The sequence below is a fragment of the Nannospalax galili genome, unplaced genomic scaffold (genome assembly GCF_000622305.1).
Source record: "Nannospalax galili isolate Female #2095 unplaced genomic scaffold, S.galili_v1.0 scaffold337, whole genome shotgun sequence".
Classification (NCBI taxonomy): Eukaryota; Metazoa; Chordata; class Mammalia; order Rodentia; family Spalacidae; genus Nannospalax; species Nannospalax galili.
Genome location: NW_008340932.1, coordinates 2,601,128 through 2,610,346, shown reverse-complemented (window position 1 = coordinate 2,610,346; position 9,219 = coordinate 2,601,128). Strand labels below are relative to the sequence as shown.

The 9,219-nt window shown below is 42.4% G+C and overlaps 1 pseudogene; it reads left to right on the top strand.

The window, feature by feature from the left end:
• The first annotated feature begins 7,916 nt into the window (after window positions 1-7,916).
• Window positions 7,917-8,927, top strand: LOC103736692 (annotated as a pseudogene).
• Window positions 8,928-9,219: the final 292 nt, after the last annotated feature.

The window sequence follows — 9,219 nt, the reverse complement described above, 5'->3', positions numbered from 1 at the left end:
TGGGATAGTGTACATAAAATTCAAGGAAGATGGAGATAGAGTGTTTTGTATGTCCTAACTCACCAAAACATGGTCCTCAGGCATTTCAAGGTTTAAAGCGCTAGTCATTTTCCCTAGCTAGGTAAAGAAGATACAAAATAGAGAAATGAAGTTAAGAGGGAGCAATTTAATTTGCATGCACAATTTGAAGAAAACATGAAAGTCAAGTGATTTTTTTAAAAAAGTAAAGTAAAACAATCTCATATCCCCAGTCTTCTTAGATGGGAAAATAATTCTATATGTTATAGGTTATCAATGATACAAAATAAGATCAAACTCATGACCTTAAGATCCTTAGTTACAATCTCTGGAAGATAAAGACTGTAAATTATAATCTTTACTTTTTCAAAAAACATTTTAAGAATTTAAGGAAACAAGACCTGTACAATATCAAATAAGTCAACATTCTAGCACGGAGTTAACCACGCCTCACAAGTCCCAACCCCTAACTGAAGAGGTATGTACAGTTTATGGGCTTTGGAGTCGGGGAGAATCAGTTTTATTCAAGGATATGGACCCACACTCATGCATGTTTAGGCAGCATAAATTGGACTCAGTGGGTGATTTTTTTTTTAATTAAAAAAAGACAGAAAGGTCAGCTCTTCCTCACCAGATAATAGATGATAGATGTATAAATAATAATGTTTTTTCTTCATTACCTCATTATTTTATCTTTTTAATTAATCATTTATTTATTATTTTACATGCATGCAAGTGCATCTGTACATGCAATGCCTGCAGAGGTCAGAAGAGGGCATCTAACCCTCTGGAACTAGAGTTATGAATGGTTGTTAGTCATCATGAGTGTTCTGGAAAACAAACATGTCCTCTACACCAGTAGTCATTGCTTTTAACCTCTGAACCATCCCTCCAGCCCCCACTTTCTTCAATCTCATTATTTTAAATATTAGTCGTGAATGCATGTAATTAAATATGCATCATTTTTATTTTTAATCCACAAGACTTAGCTGCTTAATTATGAGAATGAAATGAACATTCCTTAGGTGAGAAATAAATCCAGAGTGGGAGGCTTTGGGAGCAGGGGTGTGCAAATGTATTGTATTAAATGCACAACAATTCAATTTAAAAATATATATGGTTTAAAAAAGAACAAAAAAAAACACAAAAAATGATATGAGGAATTTATGCATATTAGGGAAGAAATATTAATTTTGCCTGTCTGTCTGTCTGCATGGTTTACTAGTATATCAGAAACCAACATCATTTCAAGCCTTTTTTTCGATTTCATGAACTCAGATGTTTCTTCCATTTGCGTTTGAAAGCCCTGGCTACTGAATCATTGGCTCTATAGACCTTCCTACAGTGGAATCCAATGAGGTGTTCAAAGGCTATAGACTGTCACTGACAGAGGAATTCAACTCAATTTTTAAGACATTTCCTGCAGACTCCCCTCTACTAGGCACTAGGAGAAAATACAAAAGGAACTCTCAAACTATTTTCATACCACTTGGAACATAAGACACACACAGCCAACAATTCACTTGATGTGAGCAGCAATAACCAAGGAAGTCACAAGTAGGAAACCACAGTTAGGAACAGCACCTGAAGAAACAGGAAAAAGCAAAGCTACCTCTCTGCTCCCCATGTGCCTCTTCTCAACTCTGATGTGAAAATTATTGTTTGTCTTAAGGAAAACACTTCAGGGATGTTGTCCCTGGAGACTCAGAAGGAGTTAGCTCTGGGGCTCAGAGGAAGAGTCTAGTTCTGAGACTGAGAGAGTTGCTTTCATTCCCATCTCTGCTCTGGTAAGTGCAAGAAACCTTAGGAGTCTAGATTCAAGAAATTTCTGGGCTTTTATCACCATTCAAAGATGGGCCTGTAGAATTTGGCTCCTGGTTTTAACCAGCTAGAGAGTCACTTCGAGGACTCAGAGCAATTTGTACTGCAGTCCTTGTAGCTTTAACAAGGAGTGGAACAGGAAGGCTAGATTTGAGGCTGCCCCTTGAAAACACACAAATCCCCACTGTAATCAATTCCAGACCAGACCAGAGCTTGGTAACCACAAGGCCCTCTCAGGCTGGTCTCCATCTTAGGTGCAGACCCCTGCCTGTTCTTTACCTATTTTATTTTTGTCATGGAGTCTCCCTTCTTCATATACTTGTAAGACAAGCTTTTGTGGATAACAGGATCTCAGAGCTGGTGCTCTAGTCAACCCTTTCTTCCGTGTCTAGAGGTCAAGTGAAGTGGTGAAACGTTTTATGAATACTCCAAAGAAAGAGAAGCAGTGAGAGACAGTAACTTGGGATATGACAATGGAGACTGGAAAAGGGGGAAGGGCTATGACGAGAAGAGGAATATAGGGACTTGAACACCACTTAGTCCTCAGAGTGGTGTTTCTCCAGTTAAGTCTCAAGGAAAACCATCCTAGTCCAATATCCCTCCCCAACCCTAGCTAACAGTTTGTGACATGTCAGTGGTTTTATGGTTATTTATGATTTTTTAATGTTTTATTTTGGTGCACAAGACCCATTCCAGGTATAAAAGGCCAAGTTGAGTCAAAATTTGAATTTCAAGTTCCCAACCCATTCAAAGCATGTGTCCTCTCTCTGGGGCTGAGGTCTCCCATAAAGTTAGGTGCTGTGGGTGAGAAGACAGAGAACTCCGTTCTCCCTTTGTTCTCTCACCTGGCACGCCCCCTCACACTGTTGTCGTTATCATCTTTGCATTGTTGGTGTTGTTGCTTTGGCCTTATTTTGTCAATTTTATAATGCACTGTCATGGAGAATAAAATAGATCCAATGAAGGGCAAGACTGTCACATTCTGCTGTCAGAAAGCCCTCGTGGTTGGCACCCCTAATGTATGGCAGGCAAAATTTTCATAGACTCTTTTGGGGTTCTACAGAAGTCCCCTTTGGAAACTGTCCAATGATAAAGCTCCTTAACAAGAAGAATGGAGTTTCTCTCCTCACTCTTGAAGATTCCTCTTCTCCAAGACATCCACCACCTCTCACTGCAACAGCCTCCTCCACTGCAGCAGCCTGTTTCTAGTGTGGCCTTCAGTTTCAGTTTCCACTTCAGTTACGTTGTCAGAGCCATCCTGATGCATTCCTCCTGACTGGCCAACTACATCCTCCTATGTTTCAAGGCCTTTAGTGTAAGTGTGTAAGTGAGAAGAGAAATACACTACAAGCATGTATTTGGGCCCAAGTCTAAACTAATCTGATAGGATGTACATTCTGGCATCCATCACGAAATAACCATCATGTGCTTTTGAATAAGGTTATGGGAGTGAACAAGACAGATACCCTTTGTCTTATACATGACACAAAATGGAATGTTTGTCAAATCAGTATTGCCAGGAGTTGTTTTACACATGACCCATTCAAGGAAGCAATGTGGACACTCAGAAATCACATATATTCTGCACATACTAAGGATGATACGGTTAGTGTGGTCTCTGGAAACAGATGTACAGAAAGTCATAGAATGCTGAGCATAATAGTTACAGTCGGTAGAGTCTCCTGGACTGTTAAGTAACAAAGAAATGAAGATATGAATGCCTCGCTTCTTAACAGCATGATGCAGATGAAGGATAGAAAAGTCTATTAGTATATACATGTATGAAATTCTTAAAGGGTTGACAAAATACTTTATTTTTTATTTTGTTTGTATCGAGTTCCTATAAACATGACATCAAATTTCCCCCTGAAGCATTTGCACATATGAACTCACAGTAGTTCTGACAGCATGCACTAGACCTACACATGTTCAAACAGACAAAATCCCAGCAGGGAGGGGGACAGTGGACACAGAGTCCCACTCTTCTTGGCTAAGGAGTTCCTAGCAACTGATGGTTTCTGAAAGAGGAAGAGTTTTTTTTCTTTAACAGTGTGGACCCTGGTAGGTTGACACACCCAAGAGTGTATGATCAGCACAAATTGGACTTGATGGTTTTCAAAAGAAAATGAGAACACAAAGTTAGGTGAGTGGGGCAAAGGGGTTGGATCAGGAAGAAGTACGGGGTAGGAGTGAATAGGGTCAAAATATAGCATATGAAATTATTATACTCTATCATCCCTGCTACTGTCCACTGTGTTGTCAGCACCCCCAGCCATTCCCTACTACTTGTCCATCTGGTGAATCTAGTCAGCCTGTCTAGAAGTCTTTCTTTTACCTGTTCCTTTAGATAAGATTGGGGTCTGCTGATCATTTTCCCAATTCTCAAAAAAGATTGTTTTTAAAAGAAAATGTTTTAAAAAACAATTTTTATACTAATTAAAATCAAAAGTCTCTTATACCTTGGATGACTAGCTGAATTTATGCATCATATTTACTTGTCAATACCACATTCTCAATTGCATTCAAAAACCATAAGTAAACTAAATTTCTCTCTGTACTTGAGGGAAATTGCCTTCACGACCCTGATAAGATTATCTTAGCCACATACAGTTGGCCTTGTCCCAGCTACCTGGAAAGCTGAGATGGGAGGATGCTATGTATCAAAAATACCAGGAACAGCAGAGTGAAACCTGTTTAACATCATGAACATCGGCGTCGCCAGCGCCTGAAACAGGTTAAAAAAAAAAAATTTGGATTAATTGAACTTTTGTTTTACAAATATTGCATTTCAGCTAATATATGTAGTTAACTAATGAAAAACAGAATTTTGATGTATATCTTTAAGTTGCCCCAAGCACACTGAGAATGCATACCAAATGATGCTCCCAAAGAGGCTATGTAGACTGATGGGGGAAGTGGATATTGGCCCTGCGGAGGTTCTTTTCTAAGGTATAGCCTAGGTTGGCCTTGAACTCATGTCTCACAGCTCATCTCTTTCAATATTCAACTACCAGCATGCATCACCATAGCTGGCTCTTTTATTCTTAATTTTTTTTACACTGAGTCCTTCTATGAATTAGATAGGAATGTCATGGAATCCATACATTATTTCTGGAACAGCTCCATTCAAGCACATATGTACAGAGCTTAGTACCTGTGCTGGATAGCTTTAGTGTCAACTTGACACACCTGGGTTGAGGGAGCCTCAATTGGGGAATTACCTCCATTGGACTGGCCTGTGGCCATGTCTGTGGGGCATCTTCTTAATTGTTGAATGATGTGGGAGGGCCCAGCCAACTATGGGTAGTGCCATCCCTGGGAAGTTGGGCCTGTGTTGGATAAGAGAGCAAGCTGAGCAGGGACCACAGGAACAAGCCAGTAAGCAGCTTTCCTCCATGGCCTGTGCTCCAGCTCCTGCTTCCAGGTTCCTGCCCTGAGTTCCTACCTTGGGCTCCCTGATGAACTGTGACCCGGGAGATGTAAGATAAATAAACCTTTTCCTTCCCAAGTTGGTAGTAGTCAGAGTGTTTGGTCACAGAAATGAAGAAACAAACTAAGCAGAAATTGGTACCAGAGAGTGAGATATTGCTGTAACAGACCTGACCTTGGTGTTTTGGGGAGGACTGTGGAAGTCTTTGGAACTTTGGGCTGGAAAATCCATTGCGTGCTCAGAGTCTGTTGATGTGGAGCTTGGAACAGTTATGCTGAAAAAGTTGTAGACAATGGAGTCCTGGCTTGTGAAGCTTCAAAGGGAAGTGGAGACTATCAGGGCTATTCATGTGAGATTTTGAATTAAGAATCTGGGTTCTGGCCCACTGGGGTTGAAGAATCAGCTGAGATTAAGAAGAGACCAGAACCTGAAGTAAAACCTTTCTTTACTGGGACAATTGATGCTGGTTAGCTGGGGCTGAAAAATCAACTGTAAGTAACAAGAGACCAGCATCACTGTGGTGAAGTCTTCTGGGAGGTATTTCCTCAGGGTCACCACACAGAGGGGACCCACACCTCTATCTCAAGCTGGAAGTAGGACTTGGTAATATGTAAGAGTCTCCTGCATGGTTCTGGTGTTGAAAGCGTGAAGGGGTCACAGAGAGCAGCTGAGGCTTGGCACTCTGAGAGGCCAGGAAAGGCCATAGGTGAAAGTGCAGCTTCAGTTGCAGTGAAGATCCCAGGATTGAAGGGGTCATGGAAAGAATCTGAGGCATTGCACCCCGGGAGGCCAGAAGAGGACATTGGTGAGGGTGCAGCCTCAGTTTCAGTGGAGACCCCAGCTTTTTGGAGATGCCAGGACCATGGGATGACCACCAAAGACAGTGGCAGGTGTAGAATGGAGCTGGCCTGGGTCTGCGAGACGAGCTGAGTGTTCCGTGGACTGCAGAGTCAGAGCAGTGGAGCTGCCAGTACCCTTTGGAGCCCAGAGGATCATGAGTGAATCCCAGATGTCCAGCCTCAAGCAACTTTGCTGGACTTTGGTTTTGCCCCATTCTTCCCTTTGAAATAAGACAGTACTTGTTTTGGATTTTACAGAAGCCCACCCACAGTTGAGACTTTTAAAAGAGACTATGGACTTTTAAGTGTTTGGATTTTTTAAGGACTGTGGGGTTTTTAAGGTTGTACTGTCTTATGTTGTGATGTTAATGTTAACATCATATCTTGGGGACAAGAATTGGAAAGTTTATGGTTTAATAGTGATGTGTTTGTGTGTCAAGTTGACAAGGGGTCAATTGTGCTGGATAGCTTTAGTGTCAACTTGACACACCTGGGTTGAGGGAGCCTCAATTGGGGAATTGCCTCCATTGGACTGGCCTGTGGCCATGTCTGTGGGACATCTTCCTGATTGTTGAATGATGTGGGAGGGCCCAGCCCACTGTGGGTAGTGCCATCCCTGGGAAGGTGGGCCTATGTTGGATAAGAGAGCAAGTTGAGCAGGGGCCACGGGAGCAAGCCAGTAAGCAGCATTCCTCCATGGCTTGTGCTCCAGCTCCTGCCTCCAGGTTCCTGCCCTGAGTTCCTACCTTGGGCTCCCTGATGAACTGTGACCTGGGAGATGTAAGACAAATAAACCCTTTCCTCCCCAAGTTAGTAGTGGTCAGAGTGTTTGGTCACAGCAATGAAGAAACAAACTAAGACAGTACCTTTCTTCCAACAGACCTAATAATTATTTTCCCATTATATTTTTAATTGGCATATAATACTTGCACCCACACCACAGACATAAATACATACATACACACATACATACATACATACATATGTAAAGTGGTAGGAAGAACAGACTTTTGCTACACAAAACAGCGAGAATCACTTGCAGACATGATAAAAATCCAAGTACAGTAAAGTGCACACCTTATCATTATATTCAGATTGAAATATAGATGAACTCAGCTGAAGTGATAAAAGTCAAAAGCAGTTAATTACAAGGGATAAACACTAAAGGATGATCTTAAGCTATCAGAATTGTTCCATCTCTTAACACTGATGGTTTTTATACTGAGATATTTGTTGAACAAAGAAAATGAAAATCAACTTCTATACTTAAGGTCTCTAAAGTTCTCATTATGCATATTTCAATAAGAATCTTTGATAAGATGACTAAAATATCCATTTACTTAGTTATAAAATATCTACAACTACACATATTTAATTAAATACAAACAAAATATTATCTTCTGTGGGATTAAGAATATTAGAGTAAGTGAGGGGGAGATATGGGAGAAGTTGGAGTGGAGGGAGTGGGCGTGGATTTGATCAAAACACCTTATTTGCATGTATGAAATTCTCAATAAATTTTTTAAGTTAATAAAAGAATACTAGAGTGAAAAGAGGTAAATCACCAGGAGAATCTGCATGGTTTACTGTGAGGATTTGCTACAGGAAAGTGCCCCTTTAACGAAGATGTCCACGTGAGACTTTCTGTCATGAGTTCATTCCCTGGCATTGTGTTTGCAAACCCAATTCTAAATAGGTCATACCAATCAAAACTTACATTTAGCCATTCAGCCTCCATGCCTTTACACAAGCCACCAATCAACTCAGCCAAATGAGAGCTCACAACTCCTCTTCCTTCTGCAGAAGACATGGTGTCCAGGAAGCCTGCCCTCAACCAGTCTGGGTCCCCTGAGTTCATGTTCCATGTGTTCACCACTGTCCCTGAATTCCAGGTGCTCCTCTTCCTCCTCTTCCTCCTCCTCTACTTGATGATCCTCTCTGGCAACACCGCCATCATCTGGGTGGTGTGCACACAGAGCTCACTTCCAACGCCCATGTATTTCTTCCTGTGTAATCTGTTCTTCATGGAGATCTGCTACACCACGGTCGGGTCTATCATTACCATTCTCAGCAACCACTTAATCCTAATATGAGCGGTTGTGGTACCCTTGATGCTCTCCATCATCTTCGGGGCCCAGACACCCATTCCACTGGCTGGCTGTGGGACACAAATGTTCCTCTTTAATCTCCTGGGCAGCATTGACTGTTTCCTCCTGACTGTCATGGCCTATGACCGCTATGTGGCCATCTGCCACCCACTGCACTATAGCCTCATCATGACCCAGAAACTGTATGTCCAGATGGTGCTGGGCTCGGTGGGCGTGGCCCTCTTCCTCGCCTTGCTACTCACCATTTTCGTCTGCAGCTTGCCTTTCTGTGGCCACCGCCTGGAGATCAACCACTTCCTCTGTGATGTGGCTCCCATGATGTGCTAATTCACCTCCATCAAGCTGTCCTTTATTTTGCCAGCATCCTAGTGCTGATGGTCCCCTTTCTGCTTACCCTTGTCTCCTACGCTGTCATTACCATCACCATCCTGTGCATGTACTCTGCTGAGGGCGGCCAGAGGGCCTTCTCCACCTGCTCCTCCCACCTCACTGTGGTTCTGCTGTGGTATGACTGCTGCAGCCTGGTGTACCTAAGGCCTCACTCCAGCACCTCAGAGGACGAGGACCGCCAAATCGCCCTGGTCTACACCTCCGGCACCCCTCTTACTCAACCCTTTGATTTACACCCTAAGGAACAAGGAGGTTAAAGGTGCTCTGAGGAACGCCATCTTCCACAAAGCAGCCCCAGACACCAGCCGAAAGCTTAGTTGAGTTAGGAGCAGGAATGGCTATGTGTCAGTTGAGTCTACTTTAAGGGACAAACACAATTACAATATTTTGTTTCTCTTAATATTTGCACTTGACATTTCTTTCTTGCCATGTTTGCCCCTATAAACACTTGAATTCATTCCAAACTGTGAGAGGCCACCCCACAATGTGACTCAGTTCCAGCCACAGAACTTCCACGAGGTACCTGGATGAGATGAATGTGGATGAAGCAAAGAGACAAGAGAAATGGAGACAAGACAGGATTCTGATCAAGTCTTGTTTATTGAAGCACAAG